Source organism: Canis lupus, chromosome 31, assembly GCF_048164855.1.
Source record: "Canis lupus baileyi chromosome 31, mCanLup2.hap1, whole genome shotgun sequence".
NCBI lineage: Eukaryota > Metazoa > Chordata > Mammalia > Carnivora > Canidae > Canis > Canis lupus.
This window is the reverse complement of record NC_132868.1, coordinates 8,467,755-8,483,132: the sequence shown is the minus strand read 5'-3', so window position 1 is coordinate 8,483,132 and position 15,378 is coordinate 8,467,755. Positions and strand designations below refer to the sequence as shown.

Below are 15,378 nucleotides of genomic sequence, written 5' to 3'. Positions count from 1 at the left end.
GGAACAAAGGGTTCAAGAGTGAGTAGTAGGAGTTCTGGAGATGATGGGGTCAGGTCACATAAGGCCTTGGGGCTCATATAGGGACTTCAGATGAGATGGGAGACTGTGTGTGTGTGATGATCGGTTTGTATCTATTGCTGTGTCTTTCTTTAGCAGAGCTCCTGCCAGATAGAAATGTTAAGCCCCCAGTTGAATTTTTGTGGTTGGTTTGCATTTCTTCCAGACCAGAATACATTGTGCGATTTTTTGTTTTTGTTTTTTGTTTGTTTGTTTGTTTTTGCAGAAGATTTATTTCCCTTTGCACAGAGTTTGAGAGTATGGGGTCATCCTGCCACCAGAGTGTGTTGCCTGCAAGGCTAGTTCCAAGTGACAAGCCACAGGCAGAGACCATAGGCCACCACAGGTTGATACAAAGAGCAAGACTGATCTCACAGTGGTGTTCAGAGGTCAGTGGACCCACTGTGGATTCACACCCTTCCCCACCCCTGTTCTTTGTGTTTGGGTTTCTACTCGGATCGCCCTTACCTTGCCCGCACCACAAATAGAGATTCAGAAGAAAGCAGGACACATGGTGTGGAGTAACCAATGGAAGATTGTGGGTCTCCCCCAACCACATGATCAAATCACAGCCCGTCTTTGCTCCAGCAGGTCTGGGAGCCAGGCAGCCCGGGGTCCCCAGCACAGCGGACCGCTCTGGGTCTTGTCAGTGAGTGCCTGTGACGAAGGACAGAGGGCAGCATGGTACAGGGAACACCTGGGCCCTGCCGGCCGCCCCTGCAGGTGGCCAGCGTGCAGGCAGGAGCAGGACGCGGCCTGGCAGCAGCTGAGGCCCGCAGGGAGCCTGGCAGTGGTTGCTCTGTAGGGTCTCGGGCCCATTTAGGTTAAGTAATGACAATTAGTGTGGGGGAGGGGAGTTAGAACAACAGCAGGTGTTTCAATCCAGCCAGGGCTGCCCAGCCACTGAGACCCAGACCCTGGAGCCCTGGAGCCCCAGACCCTGGAGGCCCTCATCTGGGGCCTGCCTTCCCCTGGGGCGGGGGGTTGGTGCTGGATTCTGATCTTCCCGAACAGAGCACTTGCAGACCAGGAAGAGGTTGAGGAGGTCACTGGTGTGAAGGGAGAAGGGGCCACACCCAAGCTAACTGACACCAGCCCATCCCAGCACCTGAGATACGAGGGGCGTGTGATAGCCATTCATTGAATCTTAGAATTTGCTTTTAAAATTTGATATCTGTAGCATAACCCAAGATTGGAAACAACAATTTGTCAATATGGGTGAATTTTCAAGAAGGCACAATTCTTGATGCTTCCAGAGATGGGACTGTTGTTCTGATGGAGTCAGTGACACATCCTGTGTCCACGTCAGCTGGCCCATGACCCCGCAGGTGTCTCCCTGGGTCTGCGCTAACGAGTGAGGGTGGCGGGGGTGGCCGCGGCCCTTGGTGTGCCAGCCTCTGCGGTGAGATGTCACCGAGGGCCGGAGTGGGGACGGGGCATCTCCAGCTGGCTTAGGTGTCTTGGGGTGAAACAGGTGAGTAACTGGTACCTTGGTGAAGAACCCCGGATGTGCATCCCAGCCTGGCAACCCTGCAGCTTTAATACGCCAAGTGGAGACACGCAAATAGGACAGGCTGACCTCTGCTCAGGGTTTCGGTGACTGTTTTTTGTGATTTTGAAGTCTGTTAAAAGCCAGAATTAACATGCTCCTTGTGTCCTGAGAATGTAAACAAGATAGTAAGATTTGTCTGGATTGGAGGAACTATCCCGAATGTAAATTGTATGTGCATTTAAAGCAGCCTACAAATAATCTATGACTGCATCCATGCAGCTTTAATCTTTATAAATATTGCGTTAGTTTTGTGTGCCGTGTGATAAATTACCACAAACTTCAGATCTTTAAACAATACCCCGGGGCACCTGGCTGGCTCCGTTGGAGGAGCGTGTGACACTTGATCTTGTGGTCCTGAGTTTGAGCCCCATGTTGGGTGTAGAGATTCCTTGATATAAATAAATTCAATTTAATTAAAAAAAACCAATACTGCATTATTACCTCCCTGTTTTCTAGCTCAGAAATCTAGGCAGCCTGGGCCAGGTTCTTTTTTTTTTTTTTCCATTGGATATCTGTATGTCTTCTTTATTTTTTTTTATAAATTTATTTTTTATTGGTGTTCAATTTGCCAACATATAGAATAACACCCAGTGCTCATCCCGTCAAGTGCCCCCGTCAGTGCCCGCCACCCAGTCACCCCCACCCCCCGCCCTCCTCCCCTTCCACCACCCCTAGTTCGTTTCCCAGAGTTAGGAGTCTTCATGTTCTGTCTCGCTTTCTGATATTTCCCACACACTTCTTCTCCCTTCCCTTCTATTCCCTTTCACTATTATTTATATTCCCCAAATGAATGAGACCATATAATGTTTGTCCTTCTCTGATTGACTTACTTCACTCAGCATAATACCCTCCAGTTCCATCCACGTCGAAGCAAATGGTGGGTATTTGTCGTTTCTAATGGCTGAGAAATATTCCATTGTATACATAAACCACATCTTCTTTATCCATTCATCTTTCGATGGACACCGAGGCTCCTTCCATAGTTTGGCTATTGTGGACATTGCTGCTAGAAACATCGGGGTGCAGGTATCCCAGCATTTCATTGCATCTGAATCTTTGGGGTAAATCCCCAGCAGTGCAATTGCTGGGTCATAGGGCAGGTCTATTTTTAACTCTTTGAGGAACCTCCACACAGTTTTCTAGAGTGGCTGCACCAGTTCACATTCTGGGCCAGGTTCTTTGCTCAGTGACCAGCTGGCTGAAATCAAGGCATTGGCCCAACAAGACTCTGATCTGTGGCCAGGCAGGTAAGAAGGCCTTTCCAGGCTCCGCTGGGTGTTGGTCGAATTCAGTTCCTTGCTGTGTTAAAATACAGTGTATTAATAGAAAATTTGAGGTTCAATCAGGCCATCTGAGCAGGAGATGATTTCCATCGAAAAGCAGCTTGTTTCTCATGGTTCCCTAGAGGCAAGGGTGTGCCCACAGCACACAGGGAAGGCCACACAGGGAAGCAGCAGGGTCAGCCAGGAGGCGGAGGGGGGGGGTGGGGGCGGAGAGTGGCACAGAGCCTTTATTGTGGCTTCCAATGGAAGGAACAAGAGACGCAGGGCAAGCACGCTCAGGATTGGCTAGTTTGAATCATTTCAGGACTCAGGGGCATAGGGGCTGTCAGGAGCTGTCCTGTGTCTGGCCCTGGGGTGATTAGGGCAGGTGGGCAGTGGCCTAGAGTGTAAGAATCCAACAGAAGATGTTGGGCTTTGGGCTCTGGATCAGTTGGTTTGCATTTAGAAGGTGCTCTTCAGATGAATTATCTACTGTCTTTAGGAACTGTCTAATTCTGGGAGGGTGGTCCCTCCAGGGTCGGCAAGGCATCAGCACCCCAACAATAAAAGATGTAGTTAATGCAGCCACTCCATCCCCTCAGCCAGCAGCCAGGGGTGGTGTCCTTTCATGCTTTGATTGTTCTGACCACCCCTTCTGCCACCAGCCAGAGAAAACTCGGGGCTCTTCAGGGCTTCCCTACTAGATGAGATCTGCCTGGATAACCTCCCTTCTCAACTGATTAGGAAACTTCATTATGGCTGCAAAATCCCTTTCACCATGTAACCTCCACAATCGTGGCCAGCATAGCTCACAGTCCCGGGGATGAGGAGGGACATCTTAGAGTTCTCCCATACATGGAGGTTATGAAAGTAGGGTCTCCTCCAGAACATGAGAGACTCCTAACTCTGGGAAACAAACAAGGGGTGGTAGAAAGGGAGGTGGGCAGGGGGTGGGGGTGACTGGGTGACGGGCACCGAGGGGGGCACTTGATGGGATGAGCACTGGGTGTTATTCTATATGTTGGCAAATTGAACACCAATAAAAATAAATAAATAAATAATAATAATAATAATAATAATAATAATAAAGAAAGTAGGGTCTCCTCTTTGAAGAAAATTTGGCAAACCAGAAATCTACACAAAGGAAAATTTAAAAATCCCTCAGGATTTCATTGCTATCAATATATTTCCTTTGAGTTTTTTACTGTCCATTTCCACAGTTAAAAGTGTAACACGCTTACAGTTGTGTGTCCCTCTGAATTTCATAAAAAGCCTCCATATTATTATAGATCCTTTATGATAATAATTGCCAGGAACTGCAAAGTAAATTATGTACTAACTTTCCCCTTCATATTGGTTATTTAGGTGATTTCTAAGCTTAATATTTATGACTATTTCCTTAGGAGAAGTTCCTAGAAATAATATTACTGGATCAGAAGGTGTATACATTTTAGGTCTCCTGATTTACACTCCCAGCAGCAGAATCTGGTCTCTATCTATAGATACGTAAAACTCTTTCCTTCCTTCCTGACTCCCTCTTTTTCTTCCCCCTCTCTTTCGGTATTTATGTTTTCAATAGTATAACATGAAAATAGAAAATGTATTCTAGTCTCACTTCTCTTACTTCCAAAGAGATAAAAAGTTGTTCTTCATCATCTGCACAAAACCACTTGGTTATGATGTTCCCTGGAAACCTGTTGGAATACTTCTCATCAACTGACTCATTATGGAGTTATCAGAGACGGAGCTCATCTAAATGCTTAGATTTCTAGGGGTCCAAGGAAGGCTTGGGGCATGGGGTTTTGCTTCTAAAATCCTTTTCCCTGGTCCCTAGGATCCCTCTGCCTGCCCCTGTGTATCCATCCAGCAAGGTTCGCTATGGAATCTCTCACAAGTCAACTCTGAGAGTGACGTCCCCATGGACGCTTCATTAAGCCCCATCTCTCCATTGTTCATTCCTTCACTGGCCAGCCTGTAATTTTCCAAGGTGACCACCCGGTAGATTAGGAAATCCTTATCCAAATAAGTGAGTGGATAAGAATTGGTTTCTCTCCCCAGTTCTGGCAGCATTTAATTGTAGTAGGAGTCTTGTTTGCCATTCTGACTCTACTTAGACAGGGTTTTAGCAGGACGGCTCTTTACATAAGTGATTCACAGACTCCTGATCAGAGAAGACAGTAAAGGAGGTCTCTGAACTATTTAACAGATGTTTCCAACAACTAAAACACAATTGCTTAGATAGGAGCATAGAAATAACTACAATGTGAAGCTTCACTGCTGACTAGAATTGTAGAAATTTGATGTGCCTAACTGGTTTTTCTAAATAGATCAATGACTATCTATAATTATTTATATAATATTTATCTATGATACAAGTGAGAAAGCAACTTTTCATTACTTTATAGAGTTTTGTTAAAAATCACTGTATAGACTGCTGGATACGTGGTTTCCTAGAAGGTTGGCTCTGATGAGGAAAGTCCCCTCTGCACAGAGCCAGTGAGACATGTTCCAGAACCTTCTTAGAAAAACTTCTCACTGTATGGAGTCTCCATCCTCCCCCAAATTTCATTATGTGGAAGCTGGAAGGTGCAGCTGGAGATGATAACCTTGGGGAAAGCCTAGAAAATTGGTAGTAATAACTAGTAATTCATTCGTTAAGCTCCGTCCCCCTTTGTCAGCTGTTTTGATGGGCCTTTTCCAGAAACTTCCATGGCTCATTACTGTTACTAGTCGTCTCAGCAAGAGGCTGTGTTTTGAATTCACCATGTATGTCTGAATGGCAGACATTTTTTTTTCCCATCTCTGGCAGGAGTTCAGTACCATTAACTGTTAAGAACTATTGACAGTTCTCTTCAAGGTCCCAACTGTTATTTATGCTAAGATTGATCTGTGCTTCAACACAGAAGGATGAGTGGCCACATGCTGAGTTGACTTACGGCAGTTTTCTATAGCTTAGCCTGTTTCACATCCTACCGTGGAAACCTGCTTTACCTTAGGGTCTTTGAGACATATGCTCCATGCTGGTCCATGGTGGGTGGTGCATGAATACAGGACATGTCTTGCTCACCCCTTCGTGGATCTTAGACTCAAGCCCAGTAGTTTGCTCCCTGCCAGACATAATTTTTATATTATTCTAAGTTGTGTCACAGTAAATTATTTTAGGTTGAAAATCTTAGAGGACCAGTAATTAATATCCTTGCTTTTCCTCCCTGAATTGGGAATCAGTTGGGAAATAATGTAGGGGTCCAGCCACTGGGGACCAAACCTTATTACCAAAAACCCTTTTTTGATTTTTTTATGAATTATACTTTTTTAAAGATGAAATATTTTAAAGGATTTTGGCACATTATAATATCATTGCAACTGGTGTAAATTTACAATGTGTCCCTTTTTTCAAAATCGACTAAATCAAATCAAGTTTCCATGAGATGGAACAATGAAAAGCTATTTCTGAATCTTTGAAGTGTTTTTTTTTTTCCCCTCTGGTATTGGTCAGTGATGTACTTTACTTTTATTTTATATTTTTACTTTTTGATACCCTATAACCTTTCTTAAACAATAAAATATGATTTTTATTGAATGTAACACACCTTAATTCTACTTATACATTCACCTGGTCACTAAGTTTTCTTCCCTGGGGGAGACCTTTTATAGCAGGGTAGAGAGAATAGACCCGATTACGTACTTCATTCAGACAGGCAGAAAGTTAGCAAAGGAGAAAAAAAGGTCCTTCTTAGGCTACCCAGTTTCTCCTCTCAAGTTCACTGGTACCAGAAATGGGGTCACCTCCCTTGGGGTGGAATGAGGACGGGTGGGTCTGGGGGCAGGACTGGTACTCCCACAGAGCTCCTTCTGTGTGGAAACAAGGAGGAGGAAACAAGGTCTTCCGGACTGTCTTCAGGAGGGGATTTATGCCTCAGCCAGTTAGGTGCATGTTTTTAGGAAAGTAAATTTGGAAGTTTTTGTCTATAAGCACAGCTCTCACTAAAAGCTGACTTAATCTGTGAATTTTCTAAGGTCTTAGCATTTTCTCTTTCAATTTTTCCTGTAAGCCCTATGGATATACTTTACTGCTCGCTGGTCACACCAACACGTGGGAGGGTGGATTAGTCAGGCTTTGCTGAGATAATGTTGTGCATCAGGGAAACCCAAGTATCAATGGCTTCTGGGAGCAAATGCTTTTTCTTGCTTAAGGAAGAGTGAGTTGGCTGACATTTGCGGGGCTTGAGTGCGCTTGGCTCCAGACTGTTGGGGTCAGTTCTGTCCTGGTGTTTCCTCATTCTGGATCACTGGCCCCTGGGACAGGTTTTGCTCATGGTGGAGGACAGGATCGCCAGCACTGAGCAGAGCCGTGCCGTGGCATACGATACGAAGCTGCCACTTGCATGGTGCCGGCTCACCTTCTAGCAACCCAAACAACTCGAAAGTGCATGCCCAACACGGAGAAGGGCCAGGAGAAGGAATATTTGGTGAACAGCAATGCAATCAGCCACAGCAAAAATAAAGCTTCAGCAGGTGAAAAAGGAAGTGGGCGGGGAGCATGTTTGCGGACCACTTCCTTAGTTGGGTGTCTCCTGTCTTGCTCTGGAGTCAGACAGCATCATGCTTGGCTCACTGGCTGCTGACCCGCGACTCTTGAGCTGTGACCAAGAGCTGCGGAATAAAGCAGCTGGGAGGAGAGCGCCAGTGTAGACAGGGGTGGGTTTCGGAGAGTGACAGTCGGCCAGTTCAAGGAAGGAGAGGCCCACCAGGCCGGAGAAGTTGGCAGGGAAGAGGGTTGCGTCTGCACGTGCGCATTCATCTATTCCCATCAGAGGAAGCAGAACTGGCTTATCAACGGATGCAGAAGATTCCAGAAGAGGGAGGAGTTCAGGCGCGGGAGGCAGGAGGCGGCACAGGGTGCAGCCCCGCGAAGACCCGTAGGGGGGGCGGGGTCGTCCCCGGGGTCGTCCCCACAGCCCGGCCGCCTCCCCCGTAAGGTGGCCGGTGGCCCGCGACTGCTGGGGGCCAAGGAAGGGAAGGGAAGGACGGTCCTTTAGGAGGAGGCAGGGAGGCGGTGCGGGCGGGGGCGGGGGCGGGGGCGGGGGCTGCAGGTGCGGTGAAGGGAAGCCCGGGGGAGGCGGGATGGAGCGCTGTCGGCCACGCGGACGGGGACTTACCGCGACCCCAGGGTCCACATCTGCGCCCAGGCCTGGGGTGCAGAAGCCGGGACGGTGGCCCCGAGCCCCAGGGGCCCGCGGAGCGGAGGGTGAAGGGGGTCTGGCCCGGCGCGGAGGGCAGGGGCGGGGGGCGCTGGGCAGGTGCACGGACCCGGTCCCCGAGCCCCCAGCGCCCGGCCGGCCACCGCGCCCCTCCAGGTGTCCGCGGCTCCTCAAGCACCCCTGTCCCCGGCTACCTCATGGATGGGGCTCGCTGCGAAATTAGGGTGCGGGACCACTTCAAGAAATGAGGGCTGTCAAGAGGGTGACACCAGGAACAGGGGCCTTCTGTGCCTCAGGCCCGGCGACTGCAGAGGCCACGTGCCTGGGAAGCCAGCTGGGTCCCCAGCACTGGGGTCTCAGCCCACACACATCCCACGCCTTCTCGTCCCTGTCCCTTCGGCATATGCCACCTCCTACCTCCTGTGTTGTTCCTCACCAACGTCCATTCGAGAATCAAAATCCCGTGTCTAAGCCAGTTCTTTCTGCTTTCCCAGGACTTTGTTCCAATTTCTGGAAGCACGCTTCTCTGTTCACGTTTAGACTATACATTATGTAAGGTGGTTAACGGAAGAAATGAACAAATTAATGAATAATGAGCTTTGAAGAGTCGGATCCTATGGAATAAACCAGAGAAACCCCGCCCACAGGACACCCACGTGGAAGGCGGCTCTTTTCCAGAACCAGGGGAAGCATCCCTATTCCTCTCACGTTGAAAAAGCCTACAGCTCTGTTGTGCTGCTGCAGCTCATTCATTAACTCCTTCATGCCTGATACACGGGCAAAATTGTAATTTACCTTTAAATCTTGAAAAAGGAAGTGACTTGAGATTTTACTTAAAATTTTTTTCTTTGGTTCGTTTTCCAAAAGACCTGAGTTCTTTTATAAGAAAAGATAAATGAAGGGCACTTGGGTGTCTCCTTTGATTAAGCATCTGACATCTGGTTTTGGCTCAGGTCTGATCTCAGGGCCATAGGAATGATCCCTGTTGAGTCCCATGTGGGGCTCAGTGTGGAGTCTGCTTAGGTCTCTCTCTCTCTCTTTCTCTCTCTCTGCTCCTCACACCCTCCTCCCCTTAAACAAAGCTTTAAAAAGAAAAGGGAACAGATAAATGAAGCTGAACCACTCAGATGAACACAGAAGTTCAAGATCCACCACAGGAGGGGGTAAGGTGAGGATATTACAAATAAAGGATCAGAGAGCTTCTACTGAACATTAGATTTGGTTCAGAATTTCTTGATAGCAAAAGCAAATCTACAGATAGTACCGTTTAATGGATTTCTAATTGTTAGGTCATATTCAGATTGGTGTAGACAGGGGCCGCATAGATGTGCCATGGATGGACACAAGGTTCCTCATCTTGTCTAGACAATCCATGTCTCTCCACAAGGATTCCAAGGGACATATGAGCACTGAGCAAAGAGCATGGCAAAGAGTCCCTTTTCTTCCTTGATATGTCAGCCTAGACTAGTAACTGGAAATCCTGAGACCAGGTCTGGCCCAGAGGAGAGCATCCTCCAGTGAGGCCATGCAGGTACCACAGCCCAGGACCATGCAGGGAGGAGGCTCTGTCAGGGTGCCTGTCCATCAAGAGCCCACACCTGAATCTTGGGGTCCCAGCTTCCAGTTGAGAAAACAAGTCCAGCCTGGGGGCCAGGCAAAGCAGGAGAGGATATGCCTGAACCTGAGTAGGGCAGGTCTACACTATCCATGAGACCTTCTCTGGTTGATGCCTTAGATACTCACACTGGCCAAACTTCCCTTGCTAGTTTTAGGTAGGCAGCCAGGGGAAGAGGAAGTCTGGCCCAGGAGAGACACTGTTTTTTAACGAATAGAACTGAGAGTATATTACTAAACTGTAGTCTGCAGTCTGTGAGGCTTACCCCTAGGGAGATGAGCTCATGTCATCTGACTGTGCTGCTTCCCAACCTTGTAGGTCAGTGCAAAGCTTCCAGAACCTCATGGGATGAATGGGCGGCATGTCCCTGCATACCCCTCTGTCTTTCTCACATTAGCAAGTGACAGACACAATGAGGCTTTGTCAGGAGTTGGGCAGTGTCTAATTTAGAAGCTCCGAGGGGAGATGTTCTGAGTTGTCAATTGAAGGGTGTCCAAGGGTTTGGATTTCAAAAGTGTAAGTACTGGTGTTTTATTGTTATATAAATAAAATGGATATATCCTACCTGCTCATGGACAGTCAGTCCACTAGATATACTTGCTAAGGTGAAGAAGGGGGTAGGCAAAAGTGGTATTTCCAGGTAAGACCCCCAAAGGATAAAGATGAGACTATTTTCATGTATGCCAGGACAGTTAAGTGCTTTCCCTTCAAATACAAGGAATGCTCTAGAATAAAATAAAGACCTAAGCAAAGTCATACATTCATACTTTGAAAGACATAAGAGGTTAATAAATTGTTTATGACCAAAGCAAAACAGAATAAACAATGACAAAGCTCAGCAGGCCCTTCTGAAATAGTATGCATAATGGGACTTACTTTGATCATGTTGAAACCACGAAAAATGAAAATATATTAATATGTAATATAAAATAAATAACATAATATAATCTAGAATATGTAATATATGACATTATTTTATAATATCATTATAATGTTATATAATGTCATATTTAAAAACATAAATACCTATGGGAGGTAAAGCCCTAGTGGATTTGAAAAACCCAAAGTAAATCAGAGAAGATTCAAGAACTTGCAGGCAGGCATAATCTGCCAAGTAACAATCCATGCAGCCAGGCAGCACAGCCTGGTGGTGGACAGCACTTCAAAGTTAGCAATCATCCCTCCTCCCGCTCACTGGCCTGGTGACTTTGAGCAAATGATGTAAGTGTGCCCCCATTGTTATGGGTGAAGTGGGGATCATAATGTCACGTACCTAATGGGACGGGTGTGAAAATCCAGTGAGAACTGTGCCTGGCTCCTAGTCAGTTCCCCTGAATATAAGCCGCCGAAGCTAAATTTAAACCAATTCCGGAATCTGTCTACACGCTTAGAGACAAGGTTTTCTGAGGAATCCACTTATTTAAAATGCATCTCTGCCTTATAACCTTCTGGCCAGAAACACATTATCGCGTTTGGATGTTGAGCTCTACCTTGAAATAGGCACTGGCTGCCTCCTTCTAACTGCATGGAGTCTGCTATTGGATCGCAAATCGTGGAGAATTATTACATGTGCACGTTTAGGAGGAAATATCCTGGGTGCATTTTAGTGTAATCGGGTAAAAAAAAAAAAAAAAGTCAGGAAATAAAATATCGAGCATTGCCTTGACCGCTTTTGAAATTGGGAACTCAGCAGTGCGTGCAGTAAGCCCCAGCTACCACCCAGGACTCAGACATGACGTGATGCTGCGGGCCCTCTGATTATTTTGAAGCTAGAGAATACATTATCAATTGAACTGGAAATAAAATTCAGTGCAATTTAATAGGCTCACGTCTTACTGTTGTTGATTTTCTTCCTTTTGTTTGTTTTTCCATAAAAGAAAAAATACTCTATGCAGCTGGCTTTAGAGCCATCTGTTTGGGGGCAGTTTGCAGAGATGCTAATTAAGGGGAAAAAGATTTGTCATCTTAAGGAATGCTGACAACTCTTACGATTCTCAAGGGAACAAAACCTGGTTAGAAAATGGTCTTTTTTTTTTTTAAATTGTGGTTTATTTGATGTCTAATTTATTCTTTTTTTGATGTGCAAGCAAGATACTGGCTTATTCTCAAAAAGGGTGCATACCTTTCTCAGAAGGGAGCAGCTCATTTCTGAGTTTTTATTTTTTCACTTCTTGTAAATTTCTCATTTTGCTCAATGGACCATCTTGTTGCTGTGGCCTACTAATTAAGAACATTTTAAAAAAATATTTTAATTATTCATTCATGAGAGACACAGAGAGAGAGGCAGAGACACAAGCAGGGGGAGAAGCAGGCTCCCTGCAGGGAGCCTAATGTGGGACTCGATCCTGGGACCCCGGGATCACTGCTTGAGCGGAAGGCAGACGCTCAACCACTGAGCCACCCAGGTGAACCTTAAGAACATTTTTATTGTAGTTATGTTTATATATATAATCATATATAATAATTATAATTATATGCTGTAATTGTATATGATATATAATAATATATAACATTCTGTATATTTATATATAATTTATGTATTATGAATAATATCTAAGATATACAATATTATTGTTTATGTATTATATACAGTTCATATATTCTATGTAATATATATTATATATATCATGTCATTGTGGCTTTATGTATACGTGATCTGCCATCATAACCACTGTTAAGTGTGCCATGCAGTGGTGTAAGTCCCATTCACAGTGGTGTGCAGCCATCACAACTATCTATTTCAGAAACATTTTTATCACACTAGCTGGGGCCTGTTTTTGTCTGAGACAAAGTTCACCGTGATTCGGGGCACCAGGCCCCCTCCAAACGTTTCTCAGAATAGAGCAACCAAGGGAAAGCCAGAGAGGAGGTCCTTGTCCTAGGACAGCGGGACAGGGACCCAGGGGGAGGGTGACAGGGCTGGCTGGAGCAAGGACCCGGCAGGGGCTCCCTCCGATGTCGGCCCTCGGCCCGGCTCTGAGCCAGAGGCATACTCACCTGTCTGCAGTGCAGGGCCCTTGTGGAAAATAGTGGGTTTCCTCTTCATTTTTCTGAAAATCAAGTCAGCTTGGTGACTACCGTAACCTTTGCTCGTCTCATGGGCCTTTCTCCGCCCCGTCTCACCAGCTTTCCCTGGCTGGTGTGGCTTCGGGGCCCAAGAAGGGCTTTCCCTGGCTCTGAGCCCCTGGCCCAGAAAAGTCCTCCCGGGGAGCAATGCAGTCACTCCTGCCTGGGAGAGACAGGCAGGAGGCCCAGAGAGGTGGCTTTGCTCTTTAAGGTCGATTGTTTGCCTTTCATCCAAATGTGGTTAAATTATAACTTCCCCCTTCCTCAGGGAGCTCCAAGAAGTTTCTAACAGAAACCACAGGAGACCATCTGCCTTTTATTTCGTCAGTAAACAAACCTATTAAAAGTGCATTTCCCCCCCTCCGGCCTACAGAATTTCAAATGAACCCTGAATCAGTTAAAAATTTAAATTATTTAAAAAATAATTTAATCTTTCCCGGACTCTTTGAATTCACTTAGTTCACTTAAAAATAAAAACAAGGCTTCAGTAAGTATTTGGACATACTTGATGCTCCACTCTGATAAGTTCATTTGATACCCATAAGAACAGAGCCTATATTATCTCTTGCTAGGAGTCTTTTCTTCTCAGAAATTGTCTGAATTTAGAAATTTTATATTGTATTTGTCATTAATATACCATCATATATTAAATTTTATATTACATTGTTTCTATTACTACATTATTACTAATCTATTATTAATATGTTGGTGCTATTTGCTTAACCCATTCTTATTAAACTAAATTTTGTAAAAACGAAAAGCTCAGAGAGACATTTCCTGCTTACAGACAACGGATCTTCTGGGCTCCGCGCATCAGCTCCGGTGACTACTGGCAGCATAGCTCCAGGGCGAATCTTATCAAGTGTGTACATGAGTCTGCAGAGCTGGTGTTCATGGGCTGTTGCTGCTGGGGTGCCAAATTTGAAAACACTGGAAAACTTTAGATAAACTTCAGATTTATGAACTCTAAAGAGAAGAAGAAATACATGAAAGCCAATGGCTTTGGCTTCTCTTGTTTCTTTTCTGCCTTCTTTCCTGCATCGCTAGGATGGGCAGAGGGGCCAGGGCTGTAGAGAAGTGTGTTTGGGGCTCAAGCATCTAGACAAGATTCTGATAATAGGAGAAAAACAGGAGCAAAGAGGCACAGGGTGTCGAGACCCATGCTGGGAAGGGAGAAGGGTGGCTCACAGGAGGAGCTGTCATCCATAGAGGGCCCCCTAGGTGGTGTATGTTGTCATAATGATCCCCAGGTACCACACCACCTCTTGGGAACAGAGACTTCATGCTGGGCCCTTCAGCTCTTTCTCTGGCTGATTCGAGGTCATGAGCTGTCTTGTCCATCATCTGACTCAGGAGATGAGAACAAAGGAAGGACAAAGGTGAACACAAGCCCTGGGCAATAGTAGGGCAGAGACACCAAAACTTGAAACAGAACTTTTCTCCAAAGAATACTATATTTGGCATTAAAAAAAACAAAAAACAAAAAACAAAAAACAAAAACAAAACAAAACAAAAAAACCTAGGGCAGCCCAGGTGTCTCAGTGGTTTGTTTAGCGATGCCTTCAGCCCAGGGCATGATCCTGGAGGCAGGGGATCAAGTCCCACATCAGGCTTCCTTCATGGGGCCTGCTTCTCCCTCTGCCTGTGTCTCTGCCTCTTTCTCTCTCTCTGTGTCTCATGAATAAATAAATAAAATCTTTAAAAAGAAAAGAAGTAAGATTTTTTTTTTATCACTGAAGGAATCGATCAGTGTTGGTTTTCTTTAGCTCATGGTTTAGTATTATTTTTATCATCATGTGTGTTAGTTAAAATAAAAATAACACTAAGCCACGAGTTAAAGACCACCATCCTGATGTCGGTTTTTCCAGGGATCTGCAGGTTGTAACCTGGCATTAGAAAGAGGAGCCGGTGCCAGGCTGATCTTCACACTTCGCAGAGGGCAGTGTGTTTGATGAAACGTTTCACCGTTCTATCCACCACTATGGCCAATCAGCTGGCCCCGAGAGATTCTCTTTGCTTGTCTATCTTCAGCAGTGATCCCCATCCCCATCCCCATGTTGGCAGTGCCACTCTGCTATATGGCCACTCACACCATGGATGGCAACCCAAGAGTGCACATTGTTCCCCGTCAGTGGCTGTGGGAGCCTGCGGGAGGGGCTCGTCCATGCTGTCACTTGGCACCCAGTGATGGTGTGAAAACTAGCACCACATCGGGGCTCAGTGCAGGGCGATGGCTGCGGACTGTGGGGTCCTGGGGCCTTTGCAAGCCAACTTTGTGCCAACACTGGCAGCTGGCGGTGCAAGAGAGCAGAGGTTGTGTAGTGTTGGCAGGACTAGAAGGGCAGCCAATAAGAGACAAGGGGCCTCCCGTATTTTCCTAGAGGGAAAGTTCCACTAGGGTCGGGGTCATTCTGTGATTGTTTCCATTGCCCCTTGACCACATCCATGCTGGCATGGCGTGGGCGCCTCACCTCAGTGGGGAATGAAAGTGTACCCCAAGACTGAGATCCTCTGGGGCTTTTCTGGTTTTACAATGTTGTTTTTCATGTGAAGCCATTCAGAAATCTGTACCTACTTTTTCAAAACACCCAAATAAGAGACTTTGTGTCTTCATCGATCCTGTTA

General features: G+C 46.1%; 1 long non-coding RNA gene across 4 annotated transcripts; it reads right to left on the bottom strand.

Annotated features, from left to right (window-relative positions):
- Positions 1–559: 559 nt before the first annotated feature.
- LOC140621938 (uncharacterized) lies at positions 560–14,062 on the bottom strand. Of its 4 annotated transcripts, none has more exons than XR_012021680.1 (6): positions 13,539–13,932; positions 12,685–12,737; positions 8,490–8,613; positions 5,863–5,978; positions 1,547–1,714; positions 560–714 (listed from the first exon to the last, which is right to left on the bottom strand). It is a non-coding gene; the product is annotated as an uncharacterized lncRNA (long non-coding RNA). The 4 variants fall into 4 exon arrangements; XR_012021681.1 differs by lacking the exon at positions 560–714 and adding an exon at positions 13,942–14,062 and having other exon boundaries at positions 1,226–1,714; positions 13,539–13,719; XR_012021679.1 differs by lacking the exon at positions 560–714 and having other exon boundaries at positions 1,226–1,714.
- Between the last annotated feature and the right edge of the window lie 1,316 nt (positions 14,063–15,378).